The 27,101-nt window shown below is 37.3% G+C and overlaps 2 long non-coding RNA genes across 4 annotated transcripts in view; one reads left to right on the top strand and one right to left on the bottom strand.

Annotated features, from left to right (window-relative positions):
• LOC115279931 overlaps positions 1 to 27,101 on the top strand; it is a 94,921-nt gene that overhangs the window by 16,150 nt on the left and 51,670 nt on the right. The gene's annotated exons all lie outside the window — the stretch shown is intronic.
• LOC115279942 lies at positions 17,910 to 22,256 on the bottom strand. Its single transcript, XR_003903591.1, has 3 exons — positions 22,197 to 22,256; positions 21,671 to 21,732; positions 17,910 to 18,067 (listed from the first exon to the last, which is right to left on the bottom strand). It is a non-coding gene; the product is annotated as an uncharacterized LOC115279942 (long non-coding RNA).

The raw sequence follows: 27,101 nt of genomic DNA on the forward strand, positions 1-27,101 counted from the left end.
TTGCAATATGTAAGTGTGCCAAATCAACATATTGTTGTACAACTTGAACTTATACAATGTTACATGTCAATTATATCTCAACAAAGCTGGGAAAGGCAAAAACCAAATTGCTAGTTTTGATGAAAAGATATCAAGTTAAATACATCAAAGAATGCCAAATGCTAGCAAGAGAGGAAATTCACCAGGCTAACATAGGGAAATTGGAGAGAAATGAAGCTTGCATTATAACAGGCAAGACAATAAACAATCTAAAGAAGTAAAATGTATAATGATGAATACTAAAGAGAAAAAAGCAGGGAAGAAAAAATGTGCAGGGTAAAAAGTGAGGAATTGAGCTTTGGGACTCCCTCAGGGAAGAGCACTGCAAAGACCTTGCAGTAGGAGCATGGGTAGTAAACATCAACGAGGACGGGAGGGCTGGAGTTGAGTGGCCATAAGGAAGAAAAAAGTGAGGAGTTGAGACCAGAGAGTTGGTGAACCAGGTCCTACAGAACATTATGAATAACTGTAAGGACTTCAGTTTTTATCTGCGTGTGCTGGGAAGCCAGTATTGGTCTCTAACAGAGATGTGATGTGATATGATATGACAAAATCCCCCTGGTTTCTGGGTTGAGATTAGACTGAAGTGGAACAAAGGTAAATTCCAGAGGCTACTTGGAAAGCAAAGATATTACAGGTGAGATCTGATGGTGATTTAGACCAAGGGAGGGACAATGGAGGTGTAAGAAGTTATCTGAGTCTGGATGAGATTTGAAGCTATAATGGATTTTACTATGTAGAAAAGGTTTATAAACAATGTACAGGTTTGCTAAAAATAACGTGGCATCAATAATATCTAAAGGTTTTTCAAGCCACACCAGTTTTTTAGGTTTCCCCTTAATACCATAAAGACAAAAGAGAATGAAAAGAGGGTTTCTTCTAGCAGAAGCCAAATGCCAGGAAACAGGTTGTTGGCTCTTTGTGTAGGGAACGCTGGCTTCTTGCTATTGACTGAGGCCAGAAGGCAGTCAGTGGTTTTCCCAAACTTGGCCTTGTTGGAAATAGGGAGATGGGATTGTGACACAGCACAAAGAAAGGACGGGTGGAAAGCACCTGATGCTACCTAATGTAATTAGCTCAATAATAAAGATGTACAGACGTGTGACAAGGGTGAAAACGTGACTTTGTGGCCATATGTGTCCCCTTTAGAGTGATATTTTTTCAGCAGGCTGGAGGCACATGGTTGCAGAGGTCAGGTGAGGGGACTGGTGCAGAAAGTCAGAACACACGGAGTTGAGCATTTATTTCTGAGCTGAAACAGATTCCCCTTCCATATGACAACACACCCAAGGCCCTCAACTTGGTTCCAGAAGGTTCTTTGTTCTCCTATTCAAATATACATCTGCTAGCTGACAGATTGGGAATTTGAACATTTAATTCTCTTTCCTGCCAAAACCCAGCCCTTCCTGCTAGACTCAGGACTAAGCAATTGCCAAAGTAGCCAATTAGTCTTATTTCCTTTCCAAAGAGACACCAGCTTCATTTTCACATGAAAAGGAACATTCATAATAAAAAAAGATCCACAAGAATATAATGACAGTGGGGAAATTGGACAGAGGAGAAAGAGGGTAGATAGATAATAGAAATCCAGCATAAAAAGTTGAGTGAAATATGCTAAGGATCTAATCCAGGCCCCTTATGCTCACATTTTATCTTGGGTGATAAAAGTTTATCAGAAAACCATGGAATAACCTAATAAATACTGTATAGGATGATTTTTATCTAACAGTAAAATATTCATATGTCTAGTGACAGAGGTAAAATAACATTTCTTTGCATATTGCTATGACTACATTTTTCTTTTTTCCTCTTTTCTTTCACTGGTTCCCATAATATTGTAGATCAAACTGACCACAAATCTCTAAATACCTCTTCAAGATTATTTATACATTTTCTACCTTTCCTACTTCTACTGTCTCCTCTTTAACTTTTTCTAATGTACTCACATATAATTGCATAGAATTATAACATTCTGTTAGGCTACATTATATACCCTCAAAATATACTACTATTAGGTCAAAGCCAAAGGTCACTAAACTTTCCCAGGATATTAGTCTCTTTGAGAAAGACACAAATATATAAAGACTATTCAAACAAGTCTCCTCAGCTATGAGGGTTATAACAGTGTGCAATTTACTAACGTTATATATAACATTATATAAATAAAGTAAATAAAGTCTTTATATATATATAAAGACTATTCAAACAAGTCTCCTCAGCTATGAGGGTTATAACAGTGGCTAATTTACTAATGTTAGTAGACTCTGACTTTATGTTCCTAGGCAAGCTTCCTGAAGTTAGCTCAGACCCCAATGTGCTGCATAATTCTTCTAAGGATAACTAAGAAGTTTAAAACTTCTGAGCATTAAGCAAGTCTACATGATTAAAAGTTTTTAGATTTTTCATTATATAATCCCAATTTTTGAGATCAGCACGAGTTTGATATAGCTGTCCATGGTTCTGAAAGGTAGTTTTGAATTGATTAAAGAATGTCTACTAATACATAATGGATATCCAATATTCTGTTCTATAACTTGTATCGATTACATGTCCCACAGCTCTTTGGTTTGAAATTCCACTGTGAATGACTAAAATATAAATTGGTATGAATAGCTTCTTGGTCATTAAACTGGTTAGAAAACATCTAGTGATTAAAAACTTCCCCGTCCTTAAGATGTAACTCTAACTCCCCTGAATACGTGAAAATGAAGTTTAAAAATAAAGTATAATAAATAATGAAAGGATGTTATAAAGTAAAGAATAAAATAGTGTGGGGGGAAATTTGCCATATAATGTATTGATATGTTTATTTTCAAATAATGTTTTAGGAAGAAGCAGACTAAAGATCTGAAGAGAATGAAATTTAAATTGAAAAAAAAAACAAATTCCAAGGATGGTATATTTATGCCAATTTAATAAAAACTAGTGTCTATAAAATATAATGCAAAGTAAGGGTCTGCTTCTTTGCATAATTTAGATTAGAGAAGCATAATATGCTTTGCACACTTTTAGAATATGACCAGCTAACAAAGGAATTATCTCAAAGATGTGTGCTGGAGCCAAATGAGATTATTAAGGACAACAAACCACTTTTTTATTACAATGTCACATGTGTGGAAGGAAGTGTATATAAAAAACCTAATTTCCACACTGAACTGGGGACTATCTCATTGGAAACCTAGATGGAGTCAAAAGAGAGAACAAAGCTAAAAATGGCTACAGATTTTACATAAACGTGGAAATGTCCAGATGAAGAAAAGACTATTCTTGCAGGAACGTTGATTGTATTTAGTTACAGAGACACTTCTGAATGATTTCTTTCCTCAGTGGGGATTACCTGTTTTCACTGCCTGTAACAGAAAGCCCCATGTCATAGGTCTTGCTATAAAATAAATCAGTAAATTCTTTGACACACAGTTAACTCTGGTCAGGTCCTTGTTACTCCCCAAAGTGCAGGAGCAGATAAAACATGAAAGGGAGTTTGTTACACGAATCAATTGATTAAAATTTTGAAAAACATAAAATTTAAGTTTCATTTTATTTTATTTTATTTTATTTTATTTTATTTTATTTTATTTTATTTTATTTTATTTTAGAGAGAGAGTATGTGTGTATAAGCAAGAGAGAGGGTCAGAGGGAAAGAAAGAATCTTAAGCAGACTCCACACTCAGCACATTGCCCAAAATGGGGCTCAATCCCACAAGCCTGGGATCATGACCTGAGCTGAAGTCAAGAGTCAGATGCTCAACCAACCAAGCCACCCAGGCATCCAAAAATTTAAATACTGTAAAATGTTACCTTTTGCCATCATGAAAATGAGAGTCACAACAAATAGGAAAACCAACAAAAAACCCTATTGGATATTTGGTTGGTTGGACCATATCAGAATTTTCTGGCAATTCACAGACCATTAGCATTTAGTATGCAAAACATAGACACACCCCATGCAAGAAAGTTCTTGTACTAGTGTATGACCCTTCAAGTCTTAAGTTAACCTAATAACCCTACCAATGAAACATAGCACACCTGGTACCTCTACTTATTATCACCATTGGTTGAGCCTAGTGAAAGAAAACCAACCTGTTAAGACAAGTACTCATCTCTTCTTGGAAGTCAGGATCTGAAAGAGATACCATGTTCTCCATAAGATGCTGACAAAGGACTCACATATTTTCAGACTAACCTAATTCTTTTAATGCTCTGCATATGTTTGGAACTGATCACAAGAAAATGCATTCTTGAAAAAATACACAGAGGTCCAGGTCAAATAAATATTGTACATGTAATGGAATGGAAGTAGGCCAAGTTCATTGTAATGTGAGTATTTTTAATGTTTTGGTTGTATTTACTTGTACTTTAAGAAGGCAAACTACCAAGTTCTGGAGAAATTCCATTTTGAAAAAAGAAATCACTGTAAAATCATTGGGTTTGTAATCCACTGTAATCGTCATCTCAATTAGAATAGACTCATGAATAGACAGCTAAGACTAAATTACATTCCTCTTAGATTTATCTTGTTCTTTTTAATCTTCTTAAAGTTCAAAGGGGGATAGGAAAATAATCAGTTTTTCCACCTGACTCAGATTAATGCTTTCATAGGAAAATGATAAGAGTTGTTGTATCTGTACCTATCGCTTAGTACAAATTCAAGGTGTGCCTCTCATCAGTGTTCCAGCCAGATGGCTCATCTGGGACCAGACTCCTCTGTCTTAACCAAGGATGCTGTCCTGGAAAAAGCAAGACCCTTCAAAATAGTATAGATGGCCACCAATAGGTAGCAAGTTAGTCCTAGAATTGAAGCCCATATGGCCCCTTCAGTGACAGGTTTGCATGAAGACAATTTTACTCTTGATTATTTTTCAGTCATGTAGCCAAGGTAGCTTTTGAGTGGGGAAAAATTATTCTTCTAAAAGGTTACTCTTTGCAAATTGGCTTGTGAAAATGAGACTTACCACTTATCTGAAAATAGCACCCTCAATGCAGCTGTTGCCCTACTGCTAACTGTTCAGTATCTGTAAAATCCTGTGCATTGAGACTACACCTGTCCAAAGTTTCATCTTTCTTGTATTCTGTAGTTTTTCTTTCATTTACTCATGTCAAATATATTTTTTCACATGTTTATATTGGAATATATTCTGTAAATGTGAACTTAGCTAAGAAGCTTATGATGTCAGAACAATTACTAACATATGTCGCTAGAATAGTTGTTCTTATGTACCTGGAATAAAAGGAAAACTCAGAATTTTCCAGTAGCTTTGTATTCTGTACCACGTATACTTAACAGCAGGTATGGAATACATCTACAGTCAGAATCTAGACAAATCTGGCTCAGCATCCTAGTCCTGGTCATTTGCCTCTTTGCTTTAAGATTCATTCCCAGCCTCCAGCGCTGCAATGTATTGCCGAGTGAAAAGTCCTGCAGAGTATGGTTCTCGGGATACCTTTCTAACTGGCTTCCTATTAGCTCCAGCCAATGGGGGGTACAGGTGTGAGATTGGAGAGCAACTGAAGGGAAGAATCAGGCTTTCCTCCCTTCCTCTCAGCTTTAAGACACATCTCCAACAGTAGCTACATCTCTGTGGTTCCAGCTCCTGTCAGTCAGCTACTTCCTTCGAGGCCCCACTTCTAAAGGCAGCCCAGGCAGTAAGAATGTGTGGCAGTAAAAATGTTCCCTACTTTCGTGTCTCCACTTCCTTAGGTGGTGTGTAGCTTCTTTTTGTTCCATCTTTGGGTTGCCTTCCCAGCCCATTTTCCCTTTTAGCTCTTCCAATACTTTCTTAAAAATATTTATTATTGAGACAGAAACAGCATGAGTGAGGGAGGGGCAGAGAGAGAGGGAGACACAGAATCTGAAGCAGGCTCCAGGCTCTGAACTGTCAGTGCAGAGCCCGACATGGGGCTCGAACCTACAAACCGTGTGATCATGACCTGAGCCAAAGTCAGAGGCTTAATTGACTGGGGCACCCAGGCACCCTACTTCCAACACTTTTAAACTAGTGTCCACACTGAATTTCCTTTTGTTACATTACCAGGCCAGGCATAGGTCTGCTTCTCTGAGTAGACTCTGTTACCATAAGCTACAGTACAGACAGTTCATTTCTGTCTGAAAAGTAAAAACCATAGCATCTGGCACTAATATCTAGAAGTTTATGAATTTTTGACCACTAAGTGCAAGTTGCTTGAAAAATCGTTAACATGTGCAATAGTTTTTGCTTCTCCTCCAGTAAAAGAAAGTCATTCTCTGGCCATTTTAAATAAACCAGAAAAATCTACTTTCTAACTTGAATGCAGTCTATTCGTTAAAAGATTCGTGAAGGTACTAAACGATTCTTAACCTAGGCTTCACATTACCATAACCCAAGAGTGTTAGGAAAATACCAGTGTTGAGGAAAACCCAGACTAATTAAAATGAGAGTCTCTGGCAGTGGATGTCAATATCTTTTAAAGCTTCATAGTTGATTTCAGTGTGCAGCCAGAGTGCAAACCACCTGTTGTTTCTGCCTTTAACTCAGTTGCTAATTGGTGTAAATTAGTTAGTATCAGCTAATTCCGGAAGTTGCTTCCTCTTCTCATCTGCTGTCTGCATTACCTCTAGGACTGGTTCTGAGTTTAGGAGATCAGTAGAGCCCATCCCTCCAGAGTGCTTGTGAGTAGATGGGATTGTGGCAGTGTGACAGCCCATTCCCATCATCAACCTGCTCTCCCTGATCTTTACAGGTGCCAGGTACGGTGAGACTGCCTGGAGAGAAGGTGAAGTAAGGTTGGCAACATTAGGAATAGGAGATAGCAGGGTAGGATTTAATTTAAAGGTCTTAAAAGTTATATTTTCTCACTTTGACACAAAAGGTACTTATTTTTATTGTTTTATGCAAACACAAATGTGTTAAAAATTCATTATTTTTATAATATAATTATTCTGTTCTATATACCACTACTTTAAGAGATTATTAACCTTCTCTTACTGCTGTTAGAGAGTAATAGGGCCTGGTAATGGGGCCACAATCTCTCAAGTCTCCCAAATCAGAAACCTAGGAGTCACCTTAGAGTCTTTCCTCAATCTTACCTTCACTCCATCACCACTGTACACACATCTAATCAACCACTAAGTCCTGTTGACCCTAGTTCCTAAACAGTATTCAAGCCCAACTCTTCAATTTTTTCCTCATTGTCATTGACTTGGCCAAGGACAATGGCTCTCAACTCTGGCTGCATAGTAGAATCATCTGGGGAACCTTAAAAATATCAATGCTCAGGCCATATCTGGTACCAATTAACATAGAATCTCTGCATATGGGACCAAGGCATTATATATTTTTTAAAGTTTCCCACTAGACAGTCAATTATGAGAACCATTGACCTAGGATCTTATGTTTTCTTACTTGGACCCTTGTAGTAACTTCTTAATTGATCTAGTCTTATATCACTCTCAGTTAATTCTTTACATTGCTGCCAGAGAGATCCTTCCCAAATTCAAAATGCATTGCATTGCATATTACATGGTAGTTAGAAATTCTCAAGTAGCTCCTCATTTCTTATTGGGCAATAATCTCCCAAAATCAACATGTGATAAGTAGAAGAGAAATGCATGCTTAGAGATAAATCAAATCTGAACTCAAATTCTACCTCTATCCAAGCTATGTAGTCTAGACAAATCACTCATCTACCTGAGTTGCAATTTCTCCAGCTGTAAACTTCCTCATGAAATAATGTATGTAAAGTACTTGGGACGTTGCTGAGCACATAGTGCTAAGTAAGTAAAAATTGAGTGTAATTACAGTAGTGTATAATCCCCTAACTGCTCTCTAGTTCTCCATTCTCATTCTTCCCTTCCCTCTCATTGCCAACTAAACTCCAACCCAAGAGACTCCCAACATCAAGCCATGTCATGACTGCATCCTTGCATAAGTGTGGTTCCCACAGCTTAAAGTTTCATTCTCCTATCTCCCTGCCAATCCTACTCCATACTAGATCCAGTTCAAAGAAATGATGTAATGGCTTCCCTGACCACCCCCACCATTGCAAATAACTTTCTTTTGTGCAACTCCTACATATTGTATTAAGATTCTTTCTTTCTTTCTCTATCACTAGATTATGAGCTTATTTAGTACAGAGGCTGCCTTATGCCTTTATATTGACAATAACAACTATAGTGCCTGGCTCTTGGTAATTATGTAATAATGTTTGTTGCATGACTGCATAGCTAAAAAAATACCAGTTAAAGAAATTAGAGAATGAGTTCAGGGGTTGATAGGATTGTATATTACTAACTTTAGAGGGCAATGCAGTGCTGTGCATCTTGCCCCACAAAGAGATCTGGTGTCCTTTGAGAGAGAATATGGGGCTAGGAAGATCACAGTTTATATTTCTGTGGTATGTATTATGTTTTTATTTTGGAGAACAAGATTCTGGAGTCAGAATGATGTCATCTTAATTCTTTTATTTGCTAGCTGTGTGTTGGTGGATAAATTATTTAATCCTCTAAAATTTCCTCTTCTATAAGCTGTGAAAATAATACCTACTTTGTGGTGCTGCTAAAGGAAAGAATGATAATATATAGGAAGTATTTGGTATACTGAGTCCTCATCAAATGGGAGCTGTCCTTACGATCATCATTATTATAAAGAAAGAATATTTCATCAGCTTTCATTCTTTTCTTTGTTCTACATATTAATACTGGTTTGATTTTCTTAACTAGGTGATTTAATAAAAATATTCAAATCTGCTAATATGAACACAAAACCCACATATGGGTAGTTGATGTGGGAAGCTACTATGACAAGTGTTTGAAATTACTTAATTTAGGAGTCTTAGCTAAAATGACCTGAGTTTATGAAAATATAGCTAAAAGTATCACTTGTGGGTCATTAGGACTCCTCTTCTGCAACTGATGCTTGATTCTATTCTCTGCCTTTAAGGAGAAATCTTGTCCTATCTCAGTGGTTACCATAGTAATTGAGTATTTTTGTCAAGAGATAAGGAAGCAGTCTTCTTCAATTGGTACTACTAATATTCCTGAAATATCTTGATAAGGAAAAAATTGGTAGTTTATTGGTACCTACAGAGATAGACAACAGTTAGCATATCATGTAATTTTTTTTAAATGTTTTTTACTTATTTGTTCTAAGCTGCATAGACACTAAACAACTTAGGGTTCATTTTAGGAGATTAGGAAATAGCTAAGTTCCTAAAATTTAGATCACAGACTAAAAATATAGCACATAATAAGTAGTTATATTCTTCACTTATATCATACTACATATTTTCCAAGTCCTGGTAATAATTGGAATCAAAGAACTTAAAACATGTAGAGGGGCGCCTGGTGGCTCAGTCAGTTAAGCGTCTGACTTCAGCCCAGGTCATGATCTCACAATTTGTGAGTTTGAGCCCAATGTCGGGCTCTGTGCTGACAGCTCAGAGCCTGGATCCTGCTTCTGTTTCTGTGTCTCCCTGTGTCTTTGCTCCTCCCCTGCTCACACTATGTCTTTCTCTCTCAAAAATAAACATTTTTAAAAATTAAAAAAAACATATTTAGAGACCACAAGCCCAGATATATTGTGTCAGAATCTCTGAGGTTATGGCTTCCAAGTCTGTTTTTTTTTTTTTTTACTTATTTTTTAATGCTTATTTATTTTTGAGGGGAGATAGGGGTAGTGAGAGAGGGGGACCAAGGATCTGAAGTGGGCTCTGCGCTGACAACAGAGAACCTGATGTAGGTCATTTTAGCTAAGACTCCTAAATTAAGTAATTTCAAACACTTGTCATAGTAGCTTCCCACATCAACTACCCATATGTGGGTTTTGTGTTCATATTAGCAGATTTGAATATTTTTATTAAATCACCTAGTCAAGAAAATCAAACCAGGACCCCTGATGTGGGGCTTGAACTCATGAACCATGAGATCATGACCTGAACTGAAGTCAGATACTTAACCAACTCAACCATCCAGGTGCCTCAGTAATCCCATGAATTTTAATTGTAAAAGAAACCAAACTGGGTCATTGAAGTCCCAAAGTAAACTTTCCTAAATAACGTTATGGGGTTGGGGAGGGGGCAAACAGATTAGGATGGCAGCTAGGATGATCTCTAGGTTCATTTTACAAGTGAGTCTTGTAGTCCTAGAAATAATAGAGAATATTATCCAAGTCATGCTGACAGAGCCAGGACTGAAAAAAACAAACAAACCATAACATACCTTTTAGTTCTCATTTTAGGCCCTTTCAACAATGTTGTGTGTGTGTGTGTGTGTGTGTGTGTGTGTGTGTGTGTGTGCGTGTGTGTACTCACATTTTGTATGGCTATTAAACCAGGCTAAGAAATGCAGAATAATGCACACTATATGTATAATAACTTACTGGGAATTTTTAGTCTATTTATGGATCATCTGTATTAGAAGTCCTCGATTCAAATGCTGCTGAGACGCCTTTGGTGACAATAATGAACTATATTCTTTCTAAAGTTTCTTGAAGATTCTTCCATGTGGGACTATAGTCCCAAGATTGGCCAGTATTCAGAAGAAGCCATAAAATAGGGATTTTTTGTATAAACTCTCCCAATTATTAAATGCTTCTCGAAAAAAAGTGTCTAACAGCATACAGGCTAAGCAAAATACATTTGTAGGTTGAAGTCAACCACTTGGCTGTCACCAAGGCTTCTTCTCCACTTGTCCACTCAAGTATAAACATATTCATTATAATTTCCAAGTTTGGAAATGAATTGCTATATCTCACCAAATATGCAGGGCTCTGACTCAAACAACAACAACAACAACAACAACAAACAAACCACCATATGTTTTTGACAACTTAGTTGGTGTTTTAAAAATCAGACTTTCTGAAATGCCCAGCATCATTCTGGGAATAACTTTCCCCAAGTTTTTTGTTACAGTTAAGCCAAGCTGGTTGTCTTTTGTTAGGTTTAATTCTAAGTATAATCTAAGTATATCATATCCAAATGCATAAAATCATTAAAGGTTGCTTACAAATCTCGTGAGGACCTACATTTCCGTGTAAATGGTACAGTAACTACATATAACACAATATATGTGTCATACGCCAGACAGGTCAGAAGACCCAAAGATTCATCCTTACGGCCTTATTTCTGGTTTTCTTCCCTCCTGCCCACACATTCTATTTCTAAGCTGGCTGTATGGAGATTTTTCCCCTATGAAATAACCCAGGCAAAGATTATGTCCTACAAGGGAAAGCTACATTTTAAAAAAAGAAGGAAAAAAGCTAGAAAATGTATTTTGCACCTAACATCTAAGATCAAGATGTTTAAAATTATATTTGAGCACTGGCTATTTGGCTGTCAAATTCCTACTATCTTTCCTATTTCTATTTTATCTACCTCCTTTATCCTGTTTCAAATTTATCCTCTAGCTCAAAAGAGCGGTCTAAAGGATAAAAGGTGCTTACTGAAAGAAACTTTGTAATTCGCAACTCTACTTTAGAAAGGTTTGAACACATACTTTTGGCAGAAAAGGGAGGCATATTTTCGCAGCAGGAGTGAAGAGATTTCCCAAATAGAGTACTATACAATCATGTCCCAAAGACTCTGGAGCCATGGCTAAGAAATGATGCCATTGCTGGCCTTTTGCTTCTGACTCAGTGGGGAAACAGAGAGTGATCAAGGCTGTGACCAAAGCCTGAGCAATCTTCATGCCCTACTTGGGTATCTGGCAGCTGTTGGCCTGGAGCTGATTTCACTGTGTGTCACTGTTGTCTTAGAAATCCATGCGGCAGCAGGACAGGGCACCAATTCAGAGGACTTACCCCAGAGGGCAGGCTAATGAACACATTTCAGTGTGGCACCTCTCCATGATTCCTGAAGGCTTTGCCCACAGAAGATAAAATGGAAGGCCAAGCCAGATTTGATTGTATTTTTTCTGGCTGGTGACATGAGTAATCTGACACCACAGTGGCAGGTGGGGGAGGGGGAGCACATTTTCTTATACAGAGTAGAGATGGAGTTGATTTGCTCTCTGGGCCCAGCTAATTAATATCTGTAGCCCTAAATATATTTAAAAATCATTTGTGCAGATATGGTAGGACATAGTTTGTCAAAATGACTTCATAAATGTTCATACAGTGTAGTCACTGGCAGTATAATTTGAGAATGATTTATTTGGATCTGTGTCAAGTTTTTGTATAGAAAGGACTTGAGAATGCTGTTTTCCAAACTTGTACAACATGGCAGATTTACAGGAAAATATCACTAAAATCTGTGAATTGGTAAAAAGGTACCTCAGGCTCCTATTAAAAAGGAGGTTTTGTCTCTTTTGAATCTATGCAGTGACCTTAACTTGATTGTTTCAGTTGCATTATCAAATAGATAGAACTGGAGTAATATATTATCAAATAGCTAAGACTAGGTGCATTCTTCTCGTGCCCTTAAAAATAATACTCCCCCTGAATAGTCTCCGTGTAACTTCCCTATACTACTAGTTTCTTTAGCATTTACTTCCTTTATAGTACAAAAGAACTTAGACCTGTCAGATATTCAATTTCCACAAAACCTGAATTAGTTTAAATTAGTGAGTTTTTGTCTTTTCTGTGTATCAGCTCACAATGATTTCTGCCATCTCTCCTACTCCCCCCTTCCCTCCAGACACGAGGCTCCCTGCCTCACCATGGGCTGACTCTAACAGTGCTAAGGTTAAGTGAGCACAGTCAAGCACTGGGATAGTCTTTCAGGAACTATGTCACTTAACCCTCAAACGTCCCCATGAAGCAGACACTATTGTTACCCATTTTTAGTGGACCAGGAAGGAACCTGAGTTGGTTATGACCATAGAGCTAATGTGAAGTGGAGCCAGCAGCCCCACCTTTGACTCTCCCCAGTCTTCTTGGGGCACCACAGGAGGGGACCAAGTTTCCAAAGTGATTTTCCTCCTTAGGCTGCTTCTCTGGGGACTGCACACCCTCTTATGAGGAGCCAGAGAAAATGAGGAGAGACCTTATCCTGAACTTTGGTCACTTGTTGGTAATTGAATCTCTAAGACACTTTTAAGACCTAGAACTCTGCAAAGAGAAATGGAAACTGCAGAAGAAACAATAGGAACCATTTGGTGTCCAAGTAGCAAGTTATATATACTTTTGTTTTCATTCAATTCAAGTGTCAGTTGGTCACTCTGTCAGGCAGAAACACACTTGGGAGAGAAAAACAAGCACTTAAGAAGCTTACTGTTCTTTTATCTGTTCTCCTGTTCCCATCTCTGTCCCCTCAGGGAGTGGTTCTGGAAGGAAAGGCTATTCCACTTCTCCCAACCCCCTAGCCAGCTGCTCATTTTCCTTGGTTTTGTCACCAAGTTCTAATCCCACATTTGACAGCTCACAATTTGTAATGGGACAGATATCCATGTTTAATTCCTTGCACAATTCAATTTAAATAAAATCAGCCAGTAAGTACATCCCTTTACACTTTGCAAAGCTCTTTTTCACATGTATTATCTCATTTAACTGTCAAAAAAATCAATTAAGATAAAATGATTGACAGAAAAGAAGCAAACCATTGTTAAAGGCACAGATGTCCTTGATAAATCAGTAACAGAAATTGTTGCAAAAGAAAAATTATGATATTTATGTGAGCCAAGAACAGATTGTGGATATTGGTGTGTCTAACCTCTATCACGTCAAAGTGTTTACTGGCCTTCCCCCCAGTAGATTAGCAGGACAGCTGATCGCAACTCACCCTCCCCCAATAAAAACACTTCGTTTATTGAAGTTGCAGAAATAATTGGCCATCTGTTCCTTTTCCTCCCTGTGCCTATGATAAATAATAATGGGTCCTAGAGCAAGTTTGCCTTTTATCTTTCACTTCTGGTAACTCCTGTAGCTTGATAGGATCTAGTTCTTGATGTAGCAGCTATACCACAGTACTAATTTCAGAAAATACGAATGCTTCTCACCTGACACTATCTTTTCCCATTATTGGTTATTGACTCAATTTGGTTGTGTTTGATGTAATAGCAGATATTGTTTGAGCCTCTTGAGGTGATTCCTATTTCAAATATCCACACCCCTCCAGATGCACTTGCTTGGCCATTCTGTGTATACTCAAGGCTAACCTCAATAACAGTTGACAACTATTTTGCTCTTAGTATATATCAGACACTGTGCTGAGAACTCAGAGTGTATTATCTCATTTAATCTTCATAAGAACTACAAGAAGCTGTGCATCTTATTATCGCCTCTCTGATAGAGGAAGTCTCTGAGTTTAAGACGGCGAGTGGATTACTATGTCAATTCACGCCCGCCTACTCCAGAACTTCAGAATTCTTCACAGCTGATGAATGAGCTAAACGTTCACTATCCCTTAATTGATTAAATGTATGCTTCCATACTTATCAACATATCAGTTTTTGTTACAGTAATGCTGCATAACAAACCAGTAGCTTAAACCTATAACTATTTATTCTTGTTCATACACTTATATCTTGCTTTTAACATAGCTGATTAAAGCTTGGCTTTCCTGGGCTTAGTCCCAACCTGCGGCATGGGACCAGGTCTGCTCCATGACTCTTTTTTCCTATCCCCTCTGACCACTGGGGCACCTGGAGCATGTTCTTATAGCATTAATAGAAGTAAAGAACAGGCAAGTCTGCCTTCTTAAGGTCCAGACTTGGGGCTTTCACACTATTCCCACTCACATTCCATGGGCAAAATGAGCCACATAGTACAGCTCACCATCAGTGAGAAATATACTTCACTTTTAGTGGGAAGGACTGAGGCTTTCCATGGCAAAGACTGTGAACACAGAGACAGGGAGGAAAGGGGAATGAAGGATTTGTACACTCCACCATGAGGAGATAAGCAGTTAAGAAAATGAGTCCTCTGCATTTTGTAAATGTTCATATAGAAGAAGAAACAGGAAGAAGGCTTGGCCTTAGTTGAGCAGAGAAATAGAATCTAATGTTCTATTCCTAATTCTTATATATAGAGTTGAGGGAACAGGTGTGAAAGGTCTCTAGGGCCATCACAAATCTACCTACAAGGCTAAGCAGATCAGCAAGGAGTACTGTGTTAGAGCGTCTATGCTTCTGAGAAAGAATTGGCTGACAAATAAGTACAATATTTATGAAATTAAAGTATCTATGAGAATTGGAAATATGTGGAAAACTCAGGATTTATAGAACCCATAGTCTGAAGGATACTTTTAAGTGATTTTTAGCACCCAAAACCTAGCATAGAACTTTTGATGCTAAGTTTAAAGAGATCTTAAAGTTATTCAAGTCTAAATAGCCACCAAATTCTTGAATTTTCTCTGTAACATGCAGCCTCTGTTTGAATATTTCCTGTTACTATACTTTTCAAGTCCATTTTGACTGGCTATCCTCTTTCTGGTCCTCATCATTTTAGTTTACCACATGTCTCCACATTACTTACGGGGGAGGTGGCAAGTGAAAACCATTGAAAGATGATAAACCCAGGAACACCACCCTCCTTTCCTGGTGATGAAACATTATTGTTCAGGGCCAGCTTCCTATTGTGCCTACAAGGGCCCTAAACTTGACTTAATACTCTGCTGGTGCTGTCTTGAAATTCTTAAAAATTTTAAACAAATGACTCTCTATTTTAACTTTGCACTTCTCATTTTGCACGGGGCTTCATGAATTATATAGCTGATCTTGATCCTAAGTCATCACCATCATCACCTATCCTTGAGTTAATTCCTGACCTTGATTCGTGCTTCTCACCATTCCACTGGGGCAATTCCACTCTCTTTCTTACGAGATTTGGTTCCTGCTTGACTCTCTGTTCTTGACAGTCTCTTGATTTCACTATTACCTGTTTTTGGTGGAGAGATTCCCTCAGTCTGTCCCAGCTGGACCAGACTCTCACTGACATCTTACTTCTTCCCCCAGGGAAGAGAGATTTTGATCTTGCCTCTCATGGCATTCGTCCTTAGGCTGTACTTAGATCTGGCTCCATGGTTCCAGTTCTCCTCCTTGAAACTAGGCAAAATAAATCTTTTTGATGTTTCACCTTTTTGAAGCCAGCCCCTTCAAAGCAGAATTGAGGAGTCACTTGGTAGAGAGACATAGTTCAGCTTCAGGGAAGGCCCAGGTGGCACCTGACCATTGGTGGGAAGTAAGTAGAATGTGCTCAGCCCAGGGTGTCATTACCTTTGTCTTTCACCTCTTAACATATTACATCAGCTACACTGACATGGTGCCCTCATGCTTAAAGTTTGGTGTGGTAAACTCCATTTTTAAAAAGCCTTATCACCCTACTGTTAATAGCTTACATTCAAAAACACAAAAAAGTACTGAAGATCATATCTTTCTTATAAGTGTATAAATTATATAAGCAAATCCTTTAGGTCTATAATAGAAGGAAGAGTCCAAACAGGAGAGTTCAATAGTCATTTTGACCATATTTAATTCTAGCTTTTATATTTAATGTCAAATGTTTGAAATAATATTTAGTGCTTGGCTTTTTCCCCCTTGTTCGCAAAAGGAGCACTACTTGTGGTAGGAAGCTTAGAAAATAATTTTAAAACCACAAAGAAGAAATAAGCACTTCCTACAATCTCACCTACTAAAGATAACTACACTTACCATACAGTTTAATATTTCTGCATTTTTCTATGAACATATAATGTAACTTTTAAATTTTTTTTAAAACAATTTTACAGGGGCATCTGGGTGGCTCAATCAGTTGAGTATCCCACTTTGGCTCAGGTCATGCTCTCACAGTTAATGAGTTAGAGCTCCATGTTGGGTTCTAGATTGCCAGCTCAGAGCCTGGAGCCTGCTCAGGTGCTGTGTCTCCTCCTCTCCCTTTGCCCTTCTCCCACTCACACTTGCTCTCTTGCTCTTTTGCTCTCTCTCTCAAAAGTAAATAAAGATGAAAATTAAAATAAAATACAATCTTACATGCATCTTAAAGGTACTTAAATTTTTAAAAGTAGGTTTTATAACTTGCTGTTTTTCTTTTAAATTTTTATCAAGAGAATTTTCCATCTTGATAGGCTAATCCAGAAGCAAACAATGACACCTAAAGCCAAGCAGTGACACAACTGTACAATTCTGTCAAAAGCAGTGGATTTGGGAGGAAAGAAACTGGCATTGTCAGTCTACTTGAAGTTATGTAGGTCAAAGAACGGGATGACCCCCTCACTGTCTACTAATACTAAATTAAATCCAACGACCGATTGGCATGCTGGTGAGGGGTGATCGGAGCCGGGGCTTAGAATTTAAAGCTGTATACTGTTGTAATAAATCCTGGGGTATTTTGGATCCTTTTAACATCTTTCAGTAAAGTCTAAAGGTTTTGATTTTAAAATAAAGAGTTCATTCAGAAGAAAATATTTTTATCTTCTTTAATGAGTTGCAAAAACATGCAAAATAACATCCTGAAGCTGTTGAAATTAAGGTTTCTGAGCATGAAAGGGTCAGAAAAACCCAGGAGTATTTTGATTCCACCAGATTTTTGGTTTGATGTGTCTGGAGTTACACAGTTAATAACTAAATGCCCTTTCCTCCCATTTTAAGCTTTTTCATCTTCAAAGATTAAACACTATATAATTATTTATTCCAGCACGAATTTTTCTGTCTGCCAGTAAAAACCTGTTCAATTAAAAATATGTTTAAAAGTGCATTGTGAATTTAGTGAACATACTTTACTTATATAACTGCAGATGATAAATCTATATTCAAAGAAGCATTTCTGTAACTGACAGGATAGTAACATGTGTAATACAAGTCCCATAAATACTGATTCCCCATTCCCCCCACACACACACTGCATTTCAAAGTCATTCCTGGAACGTTTTCCAAGCTTATATTCCCAAGTACCTTTCAAAGAGTTAGATGTGTTTACTTCATATCGTGAAAGTGAAAAGAAACTTAACATTTGCCTGATCCCATATATTTTCCAAAATTTATTGAGCTTGTTTGTTGTTGTTTGTTGTTTGTTTACAAGCTTTACATTGGTCTTCAAATTTGATTCTTTCAAAGCCGGGCATGATATGAGTGGTCTACTACAGACCATCGACAGTACAGGAACTCGTGAGCTCTGGCAATCCTCTGGGTAATCATGAAGCAAACAAAAACAAAAGTTAACACTCAAAACTTGTGAACAATGACTTGTGTATTCTTGTTTTACCTTATCAAGTTCTGTGAAAAATAAGAGAAAACTAAAAAATGTAATTAATTCTCTAAACTTGATAGTATATTCTCTATTCTTTCCTCCCTGTCCTTTCTTGTGTTAATATAGATTTCTTTGATAAAATAAGAGGTAACATTAAGCTGCTTTCCTCATTGTCTTTCAGATAATGCATTAAAACTTCTATTCTTATTTTACTAAGTGCATACTCAAAATGTATAGCTACATATAGTCACCTTGACTATATGCAGCCATGTAAATTTGAACTAATTTTTAGCCAACCTACTGCAGCCACTGTATCTGGATTTGAAGAGTCTGAATCATTCCTGAAATGTCTTCATAATCTTGTGTACTTACTCAGAACATCTCTAGACCTCATTTTGTGGAGGTCAGTTTAATGCTTTAGCACACAGGTCTGGTCCTAAGGATGCCTGGCTTCCAGTCTCAACCTTTCTCTTATATCAGTTTGGGCAATTTTTTTAGCTTCTCTATTCATTTTTTAAATGGAAATAAAATAAATAGAAATAAATGGAAATAAAAGTGGTATACAAATTATTTGGTGGTTATGAAGATTGAATGAAATAATGCATGCAAAGTGCTGGGTGCTAATTAAGTATTCAAAATGTTAGTTTCTATTATTATCATATCATTCCAGATCAGTTTATCAGTGACCTCATTACTTCATAGCTATATTTTATTTTGATTTTATCAGCCACTTTACTTATGAAATGTGCATCTCAGTGACTTTTGACTATATTTGAAAAGCAAATTGACTCTTGATGGTAATTATTTCCTTACATTAAGGAAAATGTGATGAAACAAAACAAAATATGAAGCCAAATGTGTTTTGAGGAATGACTCAAGTTCACTCTTCTAGTCTAAGTATCTTTATGAAGGAAACAATTGTGATATTCAGGAGGCAGGAAGTAGATGTCTCCTTCGGCTCCTTCAATCCTGAAGGCATTCACTGAGCATCTGTACTTTGCCCAGGACTACAATCTACAGCAGTGTGCAAAACTCCTGGAAGGAGGGGTCCAGGTCTTTTTCAGCATTTCATCCCAGCATTTATGGATAATGAAGAGAAAATGTAACAACTTGTCTTAAAGACTTTTTTTTATTGATAGTTTTTTGTCAAGTTGGTTTCCATATAACACCCAGTGATCTTCTCCACAAGTGCCCTCATCTATGACCATCACCCCCTTTTCCTTTTACCCCTCCCTTAAAGATATTTTTCTATTCAGAAAAGCCCCACCAGTTACTTAGAGATTTTGATGGGAGTAGCAAAAGAAACTGGAACAAAGGAGCCATTTTGCTGACCTATCGCTAGGGATGCATCCAGGAGTGGTGATGGACCTCAGAGTTTTCTGTGACTTGGTCAGATCTGAGGTGGGCTGGCATTGTATGAAGTTTGTAATATGGTACAGACTGGCTTAAAAGAGGAATGAACTCACTGAGTTGTCTTCACTTGAACATGCATCAAGCGACCTCTTTCTATCAATCCACAAAGATTGAGTGCCTCCTAATTGCCCAGCACTGTACAAGACCATAGGAGAGATAGAGAAGAAGTAGAACTTTTGGCCATCATCTTTGGCAATATAGAAGTTTTTTGCCTTTATCTTCCTCATAAACAAGAGTTGTTCTCTCACTCAGTTGTCCTCTCACTCAGCTGCCCTTAAATTCCTAGCTTTGCACCTGCAAAATGCCCCTGAGACTTGAGAGCAAAGTTCAGTAACTTCCATAGGGAACAACAGAACTAACAGGCAAGATGAAACGTGTGAATAGAAGAAAAAAGACCACTCAACGTATGCATTTGTCTGCAAGTGTTTTATAATCCCTCTCCCTCTGATTTTTAATATTCCATCTGTGCTTTACAATATTGGTTGTACTTATTAACATAATATTTATAAACAAAATTATAGTATAAAGTTAATGAAACTAACATCCAAGAGAATGCTAAGCATGTGGAGAGATGAGAGTAGATTTAGCCATGCCCCCATTACAGAACATTAACAACACTTGGGCTCCATCACACACAGTAGCTATAAATGAAATATTGTCTCCAATCTGCAGTACTTCTCAATCCCCAATTGAGGGCATGTTTAAAAATAAACCTGCCACAGGAAAAATAAGATCAATATAATAGCAAGAGAAATTAGAGTGGTTATTAGTATATTAATTGAACACCAGATGGAAAAGCAAAACAAATAATAGCATGCCAGTATCCACAAGAAATGTCTTTCAACATTTTAGAAGAAATTTTAAAATAACATGTGACGTGTATGGGTAATATATCTTCAGTTATCCTGAGCTTGCTAATGACCAAAATAGCCCATGTATAATACCACTAGAGGATGTGAAGTCAGAAATTGTAGAGAAGTCCACCAGCAATTTAAATGGGAGTGACCTTTACAAATAACAAAATAGACACTAAGCTTTTGGTATAATTGTTGTTAGTTTAATTATCCAGGAAGTGTGTGTGTGTGTGTGTGTGTGTGTGTGTACATGTGCATGTGTGTGTTTGCACATGTTTATCAAATTCTGTTGTCTTTCTTGCCATGTGCAAAGGACATAGACAGTGACCCCAGTGGCCTGGGTGAAGATTAGTGCCATTCCAGTGGTCCTGAAGCCTGTGGGTGGGTTTGCTATGGCCAGGCATGGCATGCGACTTCAGGGTGCTTTCTTGAGCTGTCCATACTGACCCCACTCACAGCTGAAGCCGATAAAAGGCAGTGTCTAACAACCCACAATTTAGGAGCTATTATATAAACTTCCCTTTTTTTGAGAGAGAGAGAGAAAGAAAGAGAGAGAGAGAAAGCCAGCAGGTGAGGGACAGAGGGAGAGAAAGAGAATCTTAACCATGGAGCCCTGCATGGGGTTTATTCCTAAGACCATGAGATCATGACCTGAGCCGAAATCAAGAGTCAGACACCCAACCAACTGAGCGATGCAGGGACCCCAGAAGCTATTATAAACATTGCTTGAATTAGTCCAGTTTTAGAAAATGTGCCCAAATGTATGAAAGCATTTGTTCCCTTGTTCATTTTCATAGAGAATAATTCTTTTCTGATTTCCTCACATATTGTATTGTAAAATACAAAAAGATTTCTGTGTAATAAAGGACACACCGTAATGTATGTCCTACAGATATTTCAGCTATTTTAAAACTGACTTTGAAATGTCAAAGTTGACATATTTATTGTTTGTTCAATTCTATTATTCATCAAACTCTCTTGAACACGTACTATGAGTCTGATGTCATTGAGCATAAACATGGAGCTCTAGGTGAGAGTGAGGCAAGTCACCTTCATCAGTCACTGTGATGCAATCAGGTAATAGCAGTAATATGGGTAAGGAAGATGTGTTATGGAGCCATAGGTGGGAGAACATTGAAGTCTGCCTGGGAAGGTCAAGGAAAACCTCAGGATGTGACCCTGAAAATCAAGTACGACTTCTCACGGGAAAGAAAAAAGCTGTTTCAAAAGAAAGAAACTAGTTGATAAGTTCTTAACATAGTACATATTTACCCTTCAGATCTTGTTTTTCGCATTTGTCTTCTGGAGATTCATGGCTACCAGAGGCTTCCAAGCTGGATTTAGTACATGCCTAGGTTGTGTCTTAACCATCTCTCAATGCTCTCATCACTGTTTTCATTATTTACTTCCCATACCCCCTCTAGATAATACTTCCCTAAGAGTGCCAAAATTATTCATTGTGGAACCCCTAGCCCAATCAATGCTTCAACATAGCAACTCATAGAATATTAAATAAAATAATGAATATTTGGAATAATCAGATGTGACATGAATGTAGGGGACATAATCATCTGAGCCAGGTTGCAGTGGGCCTTAAATGTGCTTCTAAGTGAGGTTACAGATGTTACATACCAGGCAGCAGGGATTCACTGACTGCTTTGAATGGAGGAGTGATGTGGCACCTCTGGTGGCAGGTAGGGTGTGGATTGAAATGAGGAATGACTGGCTGGGAGATGTATCCTGGATTTCCCTCCCTGAGTGGAACAGATGCAGTGGATAGAGGTTGGAATGCACCAACCTGAAAACCTGGTTATAGGCTTGGGAGCTGGAAGGGGACAGATTCTGAATGGTAACATCCTGTGGGATTTCTAAGTTCCTCACCAAGCTGTCATCGGAATCTAGGTTACTGGGTTCTAGAACACGAAGTGAAGGCATAGAAGGCCAAGAATAGGAGATCAGGGAGTAAAGGCCTGAAAGAATTCCCAGTGTTCAGCAGGATGCAGCCACCGTGAATATTTCTTGGATACAGTTTGCTGTTAAGGGTGGTGAGAGGTTGGTGGGTAGAAAGAAGGGGGAGAAATCAAGAAAGACTTTGGTTTGGGCAACCTGGTTGGCGCCTTAAAGGGAGGGAAGGAGGAAGAGCAGCAGCTTGCTAGAGCTGCCATCAGAATGTACAGGGGGGAGGGAGGAACAGGTGGATAATAACTAGGTTTTGTTGACTTCCAGTTGGGGAACTTAAAGGGAAATCAAGACTTTGCATTGTGTTTTAAGGTTAATCTGTGAGAATCACTTTATTTTACTTCTAAACGTATCTTTTCATAAGCAGGATTGCCCTAACTGTATTCCTAGTTCTAAGGGAGTCTGTTCAAAACTTTTTATACCAGTGTAGATAATTAAAATCAGATCAAGGAAGTCTGAGTCAGTGGGTTAAGCATCTACTCACTGGTGAGTAAGATCAGCCTCCTAGGGTAAATCGTTTCAACATTAAAAATTTTTTTCTCTTTAACAAGCATTTTCTATGTACCTTCCTACAATAAACATTCATAGTCTCAAGATTATAAATCAACAGAACTTGGAACAACCTACACAAAATGTTCAATATAAGAAGACAGGAATAGACTTAGATCAAAACAAAATTTTATAATGACAAGTTATAGAGTAAGTATAACTTTAAGATATATTCTTTGGTAACTAGAATACAAATATACTCAAATCTTCTCTCTTATCTATCTTTTAAAAAGTCTAATTGTTAAGCCAATGCTTTGCATTTTCAAAATTAGTTGCATCACAGCTTTGTCAACTTTCTTTTAAATTGTTTGCCAAAATTATTATGGCCCAAGGATTTGAATTGGATTTTATGCTGTTTTGTTAATTGGCTTAGTCAAATATATTTGGGGCTTATCATACTCTCCCCATACTGAATGAAGTATTCTGTTACTCTGTTTCTTTTCTTTTTAATGTTTTTTTCCCCTCAGCTTAAAATAGGAGTACCCATTCCTGTGCCAAAGAGTATGAAAAGTCCTAGGAAGATTTTGGCATTTTTTTCCTAGAGTATACATTTTACTTGAGGAACTTGTCAGTTGCAAAATGGGGGAGGCTAATTAATTTAACACATTTTTATATTAAAATAAATATGCTATATTATGATAGAATAAAAATTCACGTGAATTTATACATATTAAAAAAGAACAGCACACAAAATTTCAAAAAACTTTTAAGCTGGCTGCCAGAATTTTCAGCTTCTCACTCCATCTCTGAGTGAGGTTTCATACTTTCTAAAGATGGCCTTGCAGATGGGGCATTATACCCATCACTCTGGGTGCTGTTCTAAACAGACTTCAAGATGTCATAACAGAATCAAGAATCCAAAAATAAACCCATGCATTTACAGTCAGCTAATATTTGACAAGGGAGCCGAGAATATTCAGTGGAGAAAAGACAGTCTCTTCAATAGATGGTGCTGGGGAAATTAGATAATCAGATGAAAAAAAAAAAAAAAAGTATCTTAGACCCACTCTTACAAAAATCAACTCAAAATGGATTAAACATTTAAATGTAAGACCTGAAACCATAAAACTAGAAGAAAACATAGGGAAAAACTTGACATGAGTCTTGGCAGTGATTTTGGAGGATATGACATCTAAAGCACTGAAAACAAAATAAAAAACAAGTGAGTATGATACATCAAATTAAAAAGCTTCTGCATAGCAAAAGAAACAATCCAAAAACTGAAAAGGCATACTGTGAAATAGGGGGAAATATTTGCAGACCACATATCTAATAAGTTAACATCCAAAGTATATAAGAATCTCTTACAATTCAATAGCAAAAACATAAATAATCTGATTAAAAATGAGCAAAAGACCTGAATAGACATTTCCCCAAAATACTCAGGTGGCCAACAGATACATAGAAAGGTGCTTAACATCACTAATCATTAGGGAAATGCAAATCAAAACCACAATGAAATATCACCTCACACCTTTTAGAATGGCTATCATCAAAAAGACAAGAGGTAACAAGTACTGGGGAGAATATGGGGGAAGAACCCTTGCGAACTGTTGGTGAGAATGTAAAGTAGTACAGACACTATGGAAGGGAAGTTCCTCAGAAAAATAAAAAATAGAATTATCTCATATGATCCAGTTATTCCACTTCCACATATATTCACTATCATCAAGAGATATTTTCACGCCCATGTTCACTGCAGCATTAGTTACAATAGCCATGACATGTAAACAACCTAAGTATTGTTCAGTAAATGAATAAAGAAAATGTAGCATATACATTCAATGAAATATTATTCAACCATAAAAAAAGAAGGAAATCCTGACATTTGCAACAACATAGATGGACAGAGAGGGTATTATACCAAGTGAAATAAGAAGGACAAATACTGTATGCTCTCACTTATAAGTAGAATCTGAAAAAACCAGACTCATAGAAACATTGATTAGATTTGTGGTTGCCAGTGGCAGGGAATGGAGGTGGTCAAAAGGTACAAACTTCTAGTTTTAAGGTAAGTAAGTCTTAGGGGTGTAATGTGCAGCATGATGACTATAGTTAAAATACTGTATTATATATTTGAAAGTTACTAAGAGAATTGATCTTAAAAGTTCTCATTGCAAGGAAAAACTAATCCATGACTCTGTGAGGTAATAGATGTTAACTAAATTTATTGTAGTAATCGTTTCACAGTATATACATTTAGCAAATCATTGTGTTATACACTTTAAACTTATTAAATATTCTATATCAATTTTATCTCATTAAAACTGGCAAAAAGTTATCTAACAACCCAAAGTCATACTTCTTTCTATGTTCACCACCTCATCCTTAACGCACCCTCCTCATAGAATCTGAGCACCCGTGAATTTATAGTGTTTATCTCACCGTGCAGTGATTATTTGTATGTCTCACCAAAGTGTTAGTACTCTCAGAGCAGGATTTTCTCTCCTTAGTCATTTCTATATCCCTAGCTCTACTTCCTGTCAGAGAGTAAGTATTAAATTTAACATCTAAAGGTGTGTTGAAGGAATGAGTGAATACATAAATGCATGAATGAGTCTCAGGAACTATCCAAGACGACCACAGTCTATACACTCACACATAGCAGACTAATAATGACCATGGGGTTACCTTCGTGTTTAGTCTTGGATGGAACTGATCGTTTCCATGAGATGATACACTAGGCTGTAGAGTTACAAGAGAACAAATCTTAAATCGAGGGCAGGAAAAAGAAGGGCCTCCTGGGAAATCAAATCTCTGTGCAATAACTGAGGGAATTCGATTTGTTACATGTAAAAAGTATATGTATAGTAAACTCACAGGGAGGAGAGACCCTGTGAGAGCATCCATTTTTCTGACAGCTAAGGCAAAATTAAAATTAAGATAGTGAAAATAATGTGTTTCAAAGGCTCTGTGTATTGACCACAACTTAATTAATTTCCTACAGTCAACACATGTGTCATTATTCCAGTAAATGATTAGGCTCAAATAGATTGCATCATGAAGGTCATAAAAATATTAGACCATCTTTGCCACAACTCATTTTGTCAGGCACCCAGACATGGTTTGAGAATCAGTAGATTTTTTTAATTGGTAAAGAATGAATTGACAATGAAAATAAAGTGAATTTTGTACATGGAAGATGAATCTAAACTATAGGACATGTGACTGTTTCTGAGCACGAAATAGAAAGAAGGATTTCATACATTCAACAAATATTTGAATGCTATATATATATATATCCCAAGGAGTATTCCCATCAAAGTAAAGAGCAAAATAAAATGAGTAATAGGCCAAATAAGTATCAAAACATTTACTTTTCAATAAGATGTCCATTTAAGAAATTTGAAGTTTGAACAACATATACTTTGTCATTTGCACCTTTATAATAGACATTATATGGTAGGTGTGGAATAAATGATGTGGTAGCTACATACTTATAGAGTAAAGAGGAACATTTTCCCTCTCCTATCTGCACCTTCCTGCAATAGGTGTGGTGTGAGATACAAAAATCAATGCAATATAAACCATTAATTTTCATATTCCTATTGCAAACTTAATTTTTAAACATTTTTATTTATATTTGAGAAAGAGAAAGACAGAGTGCAAGTAGGGGAGGGGCAAAGAGAGACACAGAATCCAAAACAAGCTCCAGGAACTGAGCTGTCAGCACAGAGCCTGACAGGGGGCTCAAACTCTTGAACCACGAGATTATGACCCAGGCCAAAGTTGGACAGTTAACCAACTGAGCCACTCAGGCACCCCCTCTATTGCACACTTAAGATGTAGGCAGTACATACCGGACCATGGGCCTTGGTTATGTGTTGGTTAGAACTATATTTCCCCTTACTAGTAGTATGACCCTTGAGCAAGGTACTTATACGTAGTATGTCTTCTCTTCCTCATTAAGAAGCAGAAGTAATCTGTATATTATCCCATCTGCATTTCTACAGTTTTTATGATGAAATGGGATGATCTATATAAAATCCTCAGAGCAGTTCTTAGCACCCAGATATACTCAGTGAAGCAGGCTATTATTTGACTGTAATCATAGTAGTCACCAGAAGCATAAGAGTAAATAGATTTTTAAAAATACCTTCATTAGAACTGGATTTTAAAAACAGAGAGACAATATTCTAGAGTGGGAATTTAAGTTCAGAATGGTTGATTAAAGAACTACAGTCCACAAATGCAT

This window comes from Suricata suricatta, chromosome 2 (assembly GCF_006229205.1).
Source record: "Suricata suricatta isolate VVHF042 chromosome 2, meerkat_22Aug2017_6uvM2_HiC, whole genome shotgun sequence".
Classification (NCBI taxonomy): Eukaryota; Metazoa; Chordata; class Mammalia; order Carnivora; family Herpestidae; genus Suricata; species Suricata suricatta.